Source organism: Corvus cornix, chromosome 1, assembly GCF_000738735.6.
Source record: "Corvus cornix cornix isolate S_Up_H32 chromosome 1, ASM73873v5, whole genome shotgun sequence".
Lineage (NCBI taxonomy): Eukaryota > Metazoa > Chordata > Aves > Passeriformes > Corvidae > Corvus > Corvus cornix.
The window spans coordinates 104367609-104383315 of NC_046332.1; the positions used below are offsets into that span (position 1 = coordinate 104367609).

General features: G+C 41.4%; 2 long non-coding RNA genes across 2 annotated transcripts in view; one reads left to right on the top strand and one right to left on the bottom strand.

Annotated features, from left to right (window-relative positions):
- The window catches only part of LOC104686196, a 199503-nt gene that overhangs the window by 68815 nt on the left and 114981 nt on the right, over positions 1 to 15707 (bottom strand). Inside the window, exons 8-9 of the long non-coding RNA XR_005601853.1 lie at positions 5321 to 5422; positions 1116 to 1211 (exon numbers count right to left, since the gene is read on the bottom strand). This is a non-coding gene — a long non-coding RNA (uncharacterized LOC104686196). The remainder of the gene's footprint in view (positions 1 to 1115; positions 1212 to 5320; positions 5423 to 15707) is intronic.
- Positions 4001 to 14004, top strand: LOC109143952. The gene is made up of 3 exons (XR_002044407.2): positions 4001 to 4182; positions 5293 to 5427; positions 12729 to 14004. It is a non-coding gene; the product is annotated as an uncharacterized LOC109143952 (long non-coding RNA).

The window sequence follows — 15707 nt, forward strand, 5'->3', positions numbered from 1 at the left end:
GCTCTAGTCAGCCAGATAATTGTTTTACAAAAAGAATTACTAGTATCAGAACTTCAGCAGCTCTGCAATGTCCCTCGTCAAGCAAACAACTAACTCTTCCACCCACTCAGTACACCTCCACTTGTGAATTGCAATTAGCATTGCAAATGTCTTTCCCTTTTCAGAACCATCGATTGTGCTGTTAAATAGCAGCAGAGAGTTTAAATGCTTAGAAATCTGCTTTAGCTTCCATCCTCTATCTACCTACCAAACTATCTATCAATTACCTATTTATCAATCTATCAATCAAAAAAAAAAAATCCAATCCTATACAGATACTACCATCACACAACCATTGTACAACCTTCTAGTTATGGGCAGTATATATTATACTATAGTATTCCCACTCACATTTCAAAAGCTTTATTTAATGTGGTCTAAATTTCTTCCCACCCTTTAGGGGAAATATTCCCATTGCACACCTCCCCTGAGCATACCCTATATCAAAATTTTATGGCTAGTTAAAAGAAACAGTATTAGGCCACCTCATCTTCTGTGAGTCTCTTTGTTTTTTCTGCTTAATACCTTACTTTATTTAAACCTGGATATATAGATATGTATGGATGTGTTGGACATAAGGAGGCAGAAAGAGAGTGAGATATTATAGTTGCTCTTACACGCAGACATTGCTTTTAAGGGTGAACAGAAAACTGTACTATGACTGACAGTTCAGAAAATTGCAATGGTGGGCAGTGAGCAAAACACCACATTGGTATGAATATTCTTAATACGCCTTGCAAAACCCTGGTATAAACCCAGCAATTTACCACACACTGCAAGATGATTACAAACATCATCTATAAACCTGAGCTGGCCTAGGGGTGGAGCCGAGAGATGAAGCAGCAAGACTAAGAAATATTAGGGCTCTGAGGAAGAGATTGAGCTGGACCCTCACTCTGCCGCACTTACATCCCACATCACAACCTCCTCAATTAAGAAAAAGAAGGTAAAGTAGTAAATACTTGAAAAAAAACCTGAAAAAAAATAGATGACTCCCTTTTGAGAGGAATGGAGGGCCAATATGCTGACTAGACCCACTGTGTCATTGGTTAAAGGTCATGGGAATCAGGAGATACCTGAAAACTGGAAGAAAGCAGAAGTCACCCCAGTCTTCAAAAAGGGCAAGAAGAAGAACTCAGGGAGCTCCCAGCCAGTCAGCCTCAGCTCGGTGCCTGGAACAGTGATGGAGCAGAGAGGAAAGTGGTGGATATTGGTTATCTCAACTTCAGCAGGGTTTTCAACAGTCTCTCACAATATCCTGATAGACAAACTCAGAAAGCGTGGACTGGATGAGTGGACAGTGAGGGGGATTGAGAACTGGCTGAATGACGGATCCCAGAAGGTCACGATCCATGGCACAGGGTCTAGTTGGAGGCCTGTCACTAGTGGTGTCCCTCAAGGTTCAATACTGGGCCCAGTATTGTTTAACATCTTCATCAATGACTTGGAGGAAGGGGCAGAGGCCTCCTCAGCGAGTTCACTGATGGCACAAAGCTGGGAGGAGTGGCCGATACCCCCAAGAGCTGTGCAGCCCTTCAGAAGGGCCTTGACAGGCTGGAGAGATGGGCAGAGGAACGCTCTGAAACTCAGCCAGGGCAAATGCAGGGTCCTGCACCTGGGCAAGAACAACCCCAGGCACCAGCACAGGCTGGGGGCCGACCTGCTGGAAAGCAGCTCTGAGGAGAGGGACCTGGGGCTCCTGGTGGACAACGAGCTGTCCATGAGCCAGCAGTGCCCTGGGGGCCAGGAACACCAATGAATCCTGGGGTGCATTAGGAACAGCACTGCCAGCAGGTCAGGGAGGGGATCTTGCCCTGCTACTCAGCCTCAGTGAGGTGTGTTTGGAGTGCTGTGTCCAGTTCTGGGCTCCTCAGGACAAGAGAGACATGGAGATCCTGGAGTGGGTCCAGTGGAGAGCAACAAAGACAATTAAGGGATTAGAGCACCTCTCTTATGAGTAGAGGCTGAGGGAGCTGGGTCTGTTCTGCCTTGAGAAGAGACAACTGAGAGGGAACCTCATCAGAGTCTATAAGTATTTGAAGGAAGGATGTCAAGAGGAGCCAGGCTCTTCCCAGAGTTGCCGAGCTTAGGACAAAAGGCAACAGGCAGAAACTGATGCATAGGAAGTTCCACCTGAACATGGGGAAGAACTTCCCTGTGCAGTGACCAAGCACTGGCACAGATTGCCCAGAGAGGGGGTGGAGTCTCCCTCACTGGAGATGTTCAAGAACCATCTGGACAGAATCCTGAGCCATGTGCCCTGGGATGCACTTGCTTGAGCAGGGAAGTGGGACCAGATGACAATTCTAACAACTTCTGAGACCAAGGATGAGCAGGGTATGGAAAACCAACACATCAGAAGGGCTTTGTTTATCTCAGTCACAGGAAAAGCTCCAACAGGGCTTCATTTGCATTTGCACAAACACCAAAGTGTGCTACAGTAAGGTTCTTGTCCTGGCTTGCAGTGTATTCTATCACCATCCCCATCAGCCGTTGAAATCAGGTGGGGCAGTGTTTCCTTGCCTCCTCCCCCCAGACTATCTTTCTGTTAATGGCCCATCATTGTCCTGCCGCCTGACTCAGAGATAACTCCCTCCGGACTATCTTCTGTTAATGAGCCTCATCAACACTTTGCCTCATGACTCATTACCCCATTGTGAGATGCTCCACCCAGAGGGAGGAACCAAGCATCCCATCGTGGATATAATCTGGGACTCTGACCACCAGAGACCCCCCTTCCCACTGGATTTCCAGAGGACAGGAGCTGCACAGCCACCATTGGACTTTCTGAGGAAGAGCAGACTCTTTTTCTACAGGACTGCAGCCACCATTCTACCAGACTGCTACCACCACCCTGCCTAACAGGGTGTCAGGTTGTACCTTGACTCGGTCAGTTTGAACCAGTGTTTTCTTTTACTTTTTTTCCTTTTCCTTAATTTCCATTAAATTGTTATTCTGACTTGGTGCCTCCCACTGGTTTGTTTTCAAACTAGTACCGTTCTCTAAATTGATTAGCTGGAGGAGGGGAAAGCAGACCTTCCTAGCAAGTTGCTTTGAAGACTCATTTGCATGCAGCGGCATGATGCAATGAGCAATCGCATGAGGTGATCCAGAGCAGGGGCATCCGCTCAGCTCCAGAGGGCTCCGCCCCGGGAGAGACCACAGAGTTAATCCTCAGCTGCAGCTACCAAGACAGTTTTTCCTGAAGTGCTTGGGGGACAGACTAGTTTTTGACACAAGTTTACCATGCTTAATTTGATGCTTTCATAGAAGCATGTCCATCTCCATAATCAAGAACTTTTCTCTTTGCTTTCCTATTTTGATTTTAAGCTTGTCTAGCCACAGTATTTTGACAAATTTAGAGTACATCAGCATTAGGGATGTAATACATTCAAGTGATGTTGCAGACAAGCCGTATGCAAACTGAGACAAGTCTGGGAATCCATGGGGTCATGGTGAAGTGCTAGGAACAAAGGGAAAAACTTCACGGGGAGGGATTATTCACTGGTTTCTGACACAGAGTTTCAAGCTGAGAGAATCAGCTGCTTTGAAAAAGTCTCACATCATCACGTATGTCCCTTCTAATAAAAACATCAGGTAATCTTATGTTCCAGATGTAAAGTACTCAGATAGCTTGCTTATTGACTGCACAATGGTATTCAATAATTTACAGTGGTAAATTCTTCATTAAAGCTGGTTTCTAGCTGTGTCTCAGAAACTGAATGTTCATTTAAGTGAAAAGTGACCCTGAAACCAATGATACTGAGCAATCCGACCTTATGTGGGAAAGTGTGCAAGTCATCAGACAGATTGCAATAACGTATCTGAGAGGTGAAAGATAAAAGCCCAACTACAGTTGGCTTGGCAAGAAGTGTTCTCACAGGAACATACTGCTCCATCAACACTGCCATTCACAGAAACAGACCGGCTTTAGGCATGGTTTCTAAGATGCAGAGGAGTCTGCAGACCAGACAAAAATCCCTTCTTGAAAACGAGAACTTAAATTATTTGCTGAACTGAGATGGACCAATCAACCCAGGCGAGAAGAGAGTAATTCCCCAGGAAAACTGCCGTGTATACAGCTGGCCTGCATGATGAGAAGGGGAGCTTGAACTTGTGGCTCCTGCCTGCCAACAAACTTTTGTAAGTAACTAGACCAAGACCATTTAGTAACTAGACCATAGAGACTTGTTTTAGTCTCTATGAGTTCAGGAACTCAATGACCATTTTATATATGTATATGAGAGTAAGACCATTCACCAGGCAGGTGGTCCCACACTCTTGCATCTCTAACCTATAATTTTTTATTGGAACTACATTTCACTGCTCTAGTTCCAGCACCTCTAGGTGAGCTACATGCCTCACATTTCAATCAAGGTAATTTCCAGCTACTGATAATTTTTATCCTCCTACTCTTACACTGATTTATAGAAACTGTGATGAAAGATTAGGAAAAAAAATCTGTTAGTGTTAAATTGCTTCTTTTTTTTAATAGTAAGCTGGTTACATTAAACAAAAAAAAATATTAAACTGCCACACTGACATTGAGCAGCAAGCTGAATTAGATTTGCTTATTGAAAAAAAATTCAGCAGAAATGAATTTATATTTCCTTAAATGCTGCATACGTGCAAATATTCTTAATGTTCAGTGAGCAGGCAGTTCAGTAAACCTACAGCATGCTATAAAACCTTAGCAGCATCTGAATGGGAATATCACAGAAAAAGGAAATATGGGTGCAAAATATGCTTGGACAGAAATCACCACTTCTCTGTACAATTACATAGTTTATTACAGCTGATCTTTCACACAATTAGTAAATTAGATCAGGATGTTCTAAGTTCCTTTTTTCAGCAATCTGCAAAATATTAAAAGCAATAAAATAATAAATGCAGACATTTATACTGAAGTGCCTATGGGGCAAGTTGCCATATTTCAGGCTTACTAAGGACTTTATTGCCAAATCCCAAATTATGGGACTCTGACATAAAATGAATCCTTTTAGTGCAGCTGTGTTTATTTTAGTACAGAGTATGCCTACATTTGTGCTTTAGTTCAGATCATGAACATGCTTTTGAAGGCAGATTGTGCAGTTGCTGCCACTTAGCATGCTTTGATTCATATGATGGAAAGGCCTCAGAGGATACTTTTACAATTAACCAGATTCTTTTCAAATTAAATCAAACTGGATGATGGGGTTGAGGAACACATTTACTGTCCTCCAGCTGCCATGACCATTTTGTCCTTTGGACCAGAACAGAGCTAGTTTGAAGCAAAACTCACCTGAAATGGGAAAAAAATTGCCCTCAGTGAGTCCTCAGCATCAGCTGGATCTCCTCCTATGGCACTGAACTTCTTGCACGTGTAGGTACAGCCTCCAGAGACCTACAGTAAGTACCAACAATTCCTTTCCATCCTTCATAAGGAAACAAAATCTCAGCCTCAGTGTCCTGTGGGTTTCCCAGGCAAGTGCTTTTGAGCCTCTGATGTACAAATGAGATCACAAATTAACAACTACAGAGAAGTTTAACCTAAGATCTTTCCCAAATGGCAATTGACCTAATATTATCCTACAAAAACACCAATGACGTTTCAAATCCTGCTGGTGTATGTCATTAGAACAACATTGCTTATGTCATGTCATATTCATGGGCTTACATGAAAACCCCCAGAAACAAATACCTCCCTTTTGTCTTTATTTTAGACTGTAAGGCCACTGGCTTAGGCACCACAACATTGTGATATGAGAGTGGAAATCCCCATTCTGTTCATGACTTGTACTTGCTGCTGCTTATCAATTCAGCAACATCACCTCCCTGTGTATGTACTTCATGAAAGCTAAGCATGCTGGTCCACACATTTAGCAATTAGGGATTTCCATCTTTAGTTAAGTTATGCACTGTTACTGAAGTGCCTCAGAAGGACAGTCAGTCTCAGTAATACAAAACCTCCTACAACAGATAATGGCGCTACTTCAATGTCAAGTACCTAGACTTGTTGAAATATTTTAAATTTAAATTTGAAATCAAACCATAAAAGTTGTACAGGATATTTTAAGTCAAGTATAAGCTCTGCTTCTGTGACCTTAGACTTATCTATATCATTTGGTGATTTTATTTATTTTGCTTGAGGATAATAAATAACGGGAGTAACAGCTAGTTTCCATGCAGCCACATAATGATTAGTGCTCCCAAGGACAGAGTTCAAGTGAATGTCACCCCTTCACCCTGTATCCCCTCAGGAAGTTTAGTTGTTAACATAGTCTCAAACAAGAGCAAAGTAGTATGTAGCACATACAAATTGCATAGTTATGTAATTATGCAAACGACACTTGCATGAAATACGTCATCCATAAGAGAAAAAATACCACTAAGCCTTGTGGAAAAGAGTTTGCTGCATTTAGAGGAACTAAATTTAGATGCCTAATCTAAACACCAAGGCAGCCATTATCTGATTCTGTTTATAATCTAACCAGGGAATAATTGCAACTCACTCTGCCGAGGAACAACATAATTTTCAAAGTAGTGGGTGGAAGCCAGTGATGCACTGGGAGGGATTAGGAAATACATGAGCTGGATGGCAAAGTCTTTGATTCTGAATGGAAACAGAAGGAGACCCTGGCACATCCGGGTCAGCAGTTTCCTACCAGCCAGGACTTTGAGGACATGCTGTGTAGACCATATTCGAGTCCTTGCCCACACATAGTAGATCCACTTCTGTAGCTTGCCAACAGATGTATTTCACAGGCTTTTCTGGATTTGATACAAGGATAGAACCAATCTTGAGTTTCCTGAGTTCCCATTGCCTACATTTTTATAAGGCTGTGACTGTGTTACTCAGTTTTGGCATCGCAAATGTACAGTTCACTTTGCTTTTATATGTGTGTGGCATAGCAAGCTTTAAGAGGATAACACTGGCATGCTCTAGCAAAGCAACCACACCAATACAATCCTCCAGGGGCGTGTTCCACCTTAATGCCAGGGCCAGCCTAGGAGCTGGTAATGCTACAAACTGTGTGTAAGAGACATCTTTCACTAGCCAGCAGCACAGGACTGACCCTAGGAAGTTGTAGGAAAATAAGAACCAAATGGTAAAATGGAATGTCTGAACATGGAAGGTCCTCTCAGGAGTTCTTAAGAATAGCAAAGCCGAGGCAGGACTTCTGCCTGCCTGTCATTTAACTTAAATCATAGCTATTCCCTGACAACACAAGATCAATTTGCAATGCTTTGGAGATTCTGTGTGTGTTTGCTTTGCTTGCTTTCTCTTTATTTGGAGAATATAAAAGAGGATAGGAAAAAAGACAAAATTTTCAGAGGAAATCTTGTTCCCAAGGCAGAGAGCGAGCAACTGGAACAAAAAAGCCTTTTCTTGATAAGGAATAGAGTGGAATTACAGAGCCATGAACAAAGCAGCACTATGTAAACCAAACTTAACACAGCCTGATGGGCCAATCAGGTGTATAAACATGTGGACATCAGAAATCTGCTTACACAGAAACAGAAGTGATGGCACTGAAAAACTTTTCAGAGAACACATTATTGCTGAAAGGCGGGTACAGAGTTTAACCCAGACTGGGAAAACTGCCTGCACTTTTGGTTTTCCAGTGAAGGTGGTAAAGCAGGAGTTATTTCAAGCCTAGACATGTAGACACAGGGAGCAGAAGAAGTTGTTTGTGAGAGGTAGGTGAAATTGCCAAAGAACATTAGGACTGGTTGGGAGTTAAGGCTGAAATAAGTAGCTGTGGGGCAGCTGAACGATCATATCCCACGAGGAGAATTGGTCATGCTCATCTTACAGAGAAGACTCATATACTGAGGAATGACTTACCTTTTTTTGAAAGTGCAAAATGTAACAGAAGATCCCAAGATGTACATTATCTACAGCAAGAGTGGAAAGCTTAGACCACTTTATCACTATACTACAAAAGAACTTGGTATATTCTGTGTAAAGAGACTTTATGATGAATATTTAACATCTTTTCAAGATGCAGTATCAAAACCACTGGAACTTCTAGAAGAAGAAGAAAAAAGAGAGGTTCATGGAAATGTCTGTTAAACTTGCTAGTTCTGCTAAGTGGATAAAGTGGAAGGAGAGCCTTACTTACACAAAGAAACCATAACAGGGGCAAAGCTAGCTTTCAGTAGTAGGGGAAAAAAAAAGAAATCTCAGTGGGGGACCAGAAAAAAGGCAAGACAAAAAAGGCAAGAGAAAATTATTTAGGACTCATCCACAGAGCACAAGAAGAAACTAAATTATGAAGACTGGTGCAGCTAAACTCCAAAACTCAACACCTTTTGCTATTCTGAAGCTGAAACTAGAACAACAGGTGCTGCAAATCCTGTCAATCTTTGTAGTGGTTTTGTGAGGTGGGCAGATGGGCCCATTATAAAATCGTCAGCTTGTACACAGCATTTCAGTACAGCTCAGTTATGACCAGTGCATCTATTCCCATGTTTCAATTCCCACTTATTTCCTTCTTTGCAGTGAAGAGAGCACAAATGCAGAGACAGAGCAATTAAATTGTCATTCACAAAGGCTGGAATTGAAGCACCTCTTCCCAACAGGGGCATCTATGCCTGCATTCACATTATCACTAGATCCTTCACTGTTTCCTTTTCAGTGGTTTTACAGTTGCCTAATAATTAGATATTCCGTTAACTGCTGAAAAAACTCCAGGAAACATGATATGAAAAAGAAAAAATAAATGAGAAAGTGGTACATCTGTCTGAGGAAATGCAGAGAAAGCCAAACTCCATCTGTCTGCATTCATCTGCCTGGACATCCAATGTAGATTGTCCAAAAGCCACACACTTGCAGAGTAGGTAGAGCTGCACATCAATTTGCACACCAGAGCTGGCCACATTAGCTTGCCACCAAGAGAATGTGCTGACTCAGCCTTTTGGCCAGCCCTGCCTCATGTCCCATTAGCCCTGGCCATAGGAGACTTGCCCAGTCTCGCTGTTCCCAGATGAAATTTATTCCCAAAATCTATCCCAACAAACCACCACAAAATACTATCTTAGTTTCTTAAGCTATAATTAGATACTTCATTCCCCTTGCACTGACCTACTGCTTTTGAGAAAATTTTGCCTTTGCTGCTAGATAGGAATAGTCTTTTCCATATGTAACAAGTTTTCATTAATTGTTTTTACTGGTGTCCTTTCAAAATCACAGGCCCCAGCATATCTCCAACTAACACCTGGTGACAGTTGCTTTAAAATCTGTTTCTGCATGCAAGAGTTGACTGGCGAAAGAGGACAAGATACTGGCATTGCAGCACAAATAAAGGTGGCAGGTCAGGTCCAGAGTGAATGACAACAGCATCCTTCAGGCTAGGTAGGGAGGGGCAGGACAGGGAACACAGGTGCAGTGCAATTGAGAGGCAGATGGGGAATAACTGATAGGAACACATGGAGAGAGGACAGATGATCCTGAGGTTTATAAACCCTTCTGTATTTCTTGAGGCTTAGCAGCATTCAGCCAGAAGCAGGAGCTCATTTTATTTAAAAAGGTGCTATCTTGGCATTACAGAAATAGACTGGTCTCTGACTGGAATGACATTAATCAGTCTCACTATCACTGCTATAACAAAACTCCTCTCTGTAGCTACATAGGATATGGCTACAGATATGCAGAATATGGCTCCAGCAGAGCATGGTCAGGGACTACTGCAGCAGATGATTTCCTAACAGCAGTAGAGCCATGTCTGTATTTATCCATCCTGCTGAGCTCTGTGCCCTGCTCCTCAGAAAAGTGGCCTTTGCCATATCCCAACACGACAGATGTATCAAAAGATCTGCTTCTTAGTGACAGCGTTGCACATAATACCAGGTGCAGAACAAGAGATGATATCAAGGAGTTGCTTAGCTATCCTTGCTTGCTCAACATCTGTAAAGTAACAATGATGAAGCTAATTAATTGGAGGCAATTAGTGCAGGTATCTGAAGCAGAAAGAATATTGTACAAAATTAAACAGATTGACTTTGGATGTGGTTGTGTCTTTTTCTACCTTGTCATGATAATTTCTATTGAGTTACACAGTTGACATCATGGGAAGAATTCAGTTTGGTGTGAAGATATTTACGTATAGGCATTCACAGACAAATGCCTAAACTCTATCTTTATTAGCAAATGCTAAGGAGCTCCTTAGGGAGAGCTCACTTAGACACCTGCCTAGAATTCAGATGCCTAAACATAGACAACCCATGCTGTTTGGGTGCTGTGGAGATCCCTGGACCAGTCCCTAGCTTATGCTCCAGGGAGTGCTCCTGGACCCCTCTGATACTGGCCAGTCTTGTGCAGACATCTGGGGGACCAAGGGGCACCTCAGAGGGCCCTCAGAACTGTGGGCAGCTGAGAATTGTCCATAATGGCCTTGCTGAAATTATTTGGACTGTCTTGTGTTCAAGAAATGACTGGACAAGGCATTCAGTGCCATGGTCTAGTTGACACGGTGAGCTTCAGCCAAGGGTTGAACTTGATATCAGAGGCTTTTTCAACCTAATTGATTCTGTGACTCTGTGATCTGCAATAATTTTCTGTATTTGTTTCCATGAATATATAGCAAGGTTTTATGCTTACATAATGTACATAAAAATAATGCTCTTGAAAGTAGATGGTCTCTGTCAGCTGAAGTTTCAGTTATGTAAATAATTTACTGTATCTTCATTAAATCCATGAACTTTTCCTTTGTTTAAAAAAAAAAAAAAAAAAGCAGCAAACAAAACCAAACATATATCCCAAAGAAATCTGTCTTTGCACACAATTTATTTGTATTTCTGAGTTTTATAAATGAGCTCTCCACGTGTCTCCATTAAGTTTTTAGTTCAGATCAGGAATGCATTTCTGAAGCCAGATCTCCCAGTTTTGCCCAGTTACCATGCCTGCTTTCCCTCTTGATCTACACTCTCATTGTATGTTTCAGAATCACTAGACTGAGATTCTAGATATGATGGGGGATTAAAAATTCAGTATTTGGAGAGACATTTAACTACTGTTTTTCAAAAGCTGTGGTGAAACAAGGAACTAAGAAATTAGTAAGCAGAGAGACCTTCCAAAATAGAAAGAATCTTCAGAACAAAACACAAGTTTATCTGAGGGTTACTGCAAAGGGAATCAGTAGCAAACACAGTAGGGAATCAAGGAAGAAAACATCCAGATTAATATATTGCATGAATCATGAAATATTACTGAAATAATAATGCATAGCATCTTAGTAGCTTTTTTTGGCAGATTACATGGTCAGTGGAACAGGATATAAATACCAAACATTGATTTTAATAAAGCATTTGAAACATTCTGAAATATTCTTACATTCACTGGTTTGGACATACTCAGGGTACCATGCTTTATCTACCTGTAATATCACACTGAGACATCTGACGTGGTATTTCCACTATATTCACATTTGGGAAAATGAGGGGACTGTATGTTAGTTTTACAAATAACAATATTTTTCCTTGGGGATGGGACAGCAATCTCTTATTTTAAAAACTGACCAAAGAGATCTCCATTATTTATAGTCTCATGTTCAAAGCTGCAGGACCCACTTTTCAAGCATCACTGAAGGTCAACAAGTGCTGGAAAGAATTGTTAATTAATTTGAGTTCCAAATGAGGAGCATAGCAGGGAAACACGTTGAGAAACCATATAGCCTGTCTTCTTGACTAAGGCTCTGGAGAGAGACTTGGGAAATTCAAAAAGAGCAGCCAGAAACCAAGTCAAAATCTGCTGTTTGTAATGTGGGCATCATTATGTGACTTGATATCATAAAATCCAGACAATAACCAATTTCTTGGTTCATGGGAGGAGCCCACAGAACAGAAACACAAATACCTAAGGCAATGCACTAAGGAGCCTCATGATATTGTCTAGAAACACTGAAGGAGATACAAACTGGAGAAATGCAGAGAAGGGAATCTGATGAACCATACACTGCAGGATAGACACTCTGTGGGAGAAAGGGAACAGAAAGGTAGCAAGGCTGAAAAAGATATGAGCAGTATACACAGGAAGAAGGGTCAGAACTGGGACTGTGGTATTCAGTAACAACAAAAAAATAAGCCCAAACTAACAGCCAGTGCAATTTGCAGCTCTTTTATTAGTGCTCCACTGTGTGCAGTCTGTAATACAGAGCTTATGAGCAGGAAGGCACCAGGTCCCCCCCCCCACCATGGGTTTACCAAGTCCACCTGGGAGATGGCAGGGGTTGGGTGGCACTTCCTGCTGGCATATTCTTGAAAGCCCACCCCAAACACTGCCATCTGGCTATCTTCATGCCAGGATGAATTGGAAGGGATCCAAACAAAAGCAAGACAAATGACAAAGAGCTGGAGGGAATGACTTCAAAGGAAAGATTAAATGAGCTAAAATATGCATAGCATGGCTAAGGAACCACTGTAGGTCAGGACACAGGGAATACAGTAACTATGAGCCATTCTTAGGCAGAGGTGTAAATGAAGAGGTCTATCATTAACAGTAAATAGGCAGGCAGAAGAATTTGTCATCTTATTAATATTCTTCTCCTTCAATTTTTGCTTGGTACATGGTAGCTTTACTGTATCATCATGGAATGCCAGCAGCAGGAAAGACACAGGCACTGAAAAAACACCCCTCTTTCTTACTAGTGCATTTTGAATTTTGTTTTATAATTCATTTCATTGCCTCCTCTCCTTTCTTACTGCTCTAGGCCAGGCTCATCATTACACAGGACTAAAGAACGAGTTTTCTATGAAACCAAGAATATTTCAACAAGGCATGTTCAAAATTATTTATGAACATTTCCAGTACTGCTACAAGATTGCTCCTTCTTCTATGCCTTGCAGGACCAAAAAGTCTTGGAATTCTTTGGGTTCATATAATTTCAATGAAATAATAAATGATATAATGATTTTTCATGAGAATTCCTCCTCCCATCTGTTTTTGTTGTTATTTTTTTGTTGTTGTTGTTTGTTCGGGTTTTTTCTGTTCTTTGGGGCACAGGCAGAGACATCTGAAAACAGATTCACCCAAGTCTCACCTCTCAGAAGGAGAATCCTTGTCCTGGCATCAGTTCCCTGTTTAGGTAGATTGTAGCTAATCAGGGAGGGCAAAGACTATCTACGGAATTTGTGCCTAGGACAATTCTTTCCATGTTACTCTCCCCTATGTCCAAATGCTAATTTTTCAACAGCCACCTTTGTACTGTTTTCCTTACATCAGTTTCTTCTTTGATTACTAATGATGGTAAACTTTTCTCAGTAAGGATTTACTTCCCTTGTAAACCTTTTGAAGATGTCACTCCCACTATACCTTTTCTTCCTTCTCACGCTTTACGCACTGGTGTAATTTATGCAGCTCCTTTTGTGTTATTTTTAACATCAGAAGGCCACTACCTCGGCTGCCTATAATCACACAAGTGAATGTTTAACACTGAGGAAGGTTATCTTGAATCATGGAAGACTGAGTTTCTTCCAGGCAGTAACATTACCCCCAGTGATATGAAAGAGAAAGACACTTGCTTTGCTAAAAATTGTTTTAAAAGTATGAGTTAAGAGCATCTCATTCTTTATGTTTAACAGCCATTTGACCAGGAACTGAAAGAACTGAAAGAAAACGACTGAATCACAGAAGTTACAGCTGTGCAAAGCTCGCACACTGGGACTTGCCTTGTCTGCTCTATGTTCTGCTCTTTACATTATGGAAGAGCTCCCTACACCACCATTTGCTTTCTTTTTCAGGTCATATACTCATGAGTTTATTTTGATGAATTTCCCCATAAAAAATTGGGTTTGAGTAATCTCTTTATGGGAGTGGAATGGTGCATTTTGGCAAAGAACCTCTGTATGATATGTATTGATACTTCTGTGCAATATTATGCATACATTACAACCAAAATTAAATTTCACACTGAGGTATTTTATATTGTCAAAAATGAGCAGTTCTGGGGATTCTGTTTTATTTAGAAGTGAAAATAGATGGAATTATATTTTTTTACAGGATCTGGTAATACCTTTTCTTTTCCCTTCTTGTTGCTTTCCTGGTAAGCAAGCAATCAAATTTTAAAACGATAATCTTTTCCCAGCCTTTGGCTATAGTTAACAATACCACTTAGAGACTGCAGTTTGAAAAGTTACAGTATAATTGATGCAGCATGAAGTGAATCAAGAGGGCAAAGTTGATAAGCAGATATTAACATAATCTGCTCCTCACATTCCAGAGAAGTTCACATTCTTTCCCAGCATGTAATTTCCTTATAGAAAAATACTTCTACCTTCACAGCACAGCCCTTTCTTGGATGCACAAATGACAGCTTTAACATCCTGAAAGACACTCTGTAGTCTTCCCTGCTGACATAGCCTGGACATTTGGAAGTGAAAAATGCCCAGGTTTGGGAGGGTTTTTGCACAGAGAGCAGCCAGCCAACAGCAGCCTTCTCAGGCAGCTGTTTCCACATACATACAGAGCCAAAGGCATGAATAAACCTTTTAGCTTCCTAATAACATGTAAACACACTCAAATCAGTTCTGCATTAGATTACTGATTCTCATTTATGTTACTGCCTGAAAACATATGAGAGCGGCTCAGAGGAGATTCTTTTTTTTTTTTTTTAATTTACTTAATTGTTTGAATAAGCAGACATTAAAGGAAAAGGGCAAATTAATTTGTTCTCTGAAGGGATGCATGCACTGCTAGCTTTCCAGTGGGGCACACTGTTTCCTCTCTACTGCAGGCACACTTGTGAAATTAAAAATTCCAGAATAAAGCCAAAGGTTTAGATACCACCTTATTTGGGCTCATGATTAAGCTTTCAGGTACTGTTTACTAACACGGCCATTTTCCAAATCTGACCACACACTTGTGAGATGAACCAGTTTTGAAATACCCTATTTGCCCATGCTCCACACAGAACCAAGGAGTCATATCTGTGATATCTCACTCTCAAAACCAACACAGCAAGTTTCTTCTGCTGCTTCAAGTAGTCTCTGCATCCAGCATGGGCACCAGCGTGTGAAGAGAAAGGGACAGAAGGATGTGAAAAAGGACTGAAGAAGTCAAGTGTGGTGGGGTTCCTCCCTCAGCATCTCTCCTGGATTCCTACCTGGAGACTACAGTCAGTCAGAAAGCTCAGCAGCTTCCCCATATCTCCAGATGTACTCACATGGCACATGATGCCTTGAAGTGGCTACCTAAAACCAGAGGCTAGACAAGAATAAGAGACTAAAAGTAGGTATTTATTAGAAGGGCCTTCAAAGGTACACCTTGGGAGTATAAAGCCTATAAGGGGCTCCACCCAAGATGGACCCTGGGTCACAGGCTCTTTGCACTTTTATAAGTGTGGTCCATTTGCATATCAGGGTTAATTCTCCAATTATAACTACAGTTAATGATGTAATTACCCCAAGTTTGCCCCTCCTCTTCAAAGGCTTTTAGTTTACAGATTTTGGGGCCTGGGACAATCAAGGTGTTTTCAGAGAGCAAACCTAGAGAGGGTTTATGTCTAATCAGCATGAGAGAACAGCAGCTAACAGGCCACATGAAACTTCAGAGTTACACAGTAGGCAGTACAGGATTTGAAAAATATAAAAGTTAAAACCTAAGGCATCACAAATAGGTCCTGTAGTTATATGTGGCTATTTGCCAGCTAGACACGTCAGAGGAGACCCTATAGGATCTCCTTCCTGACAGC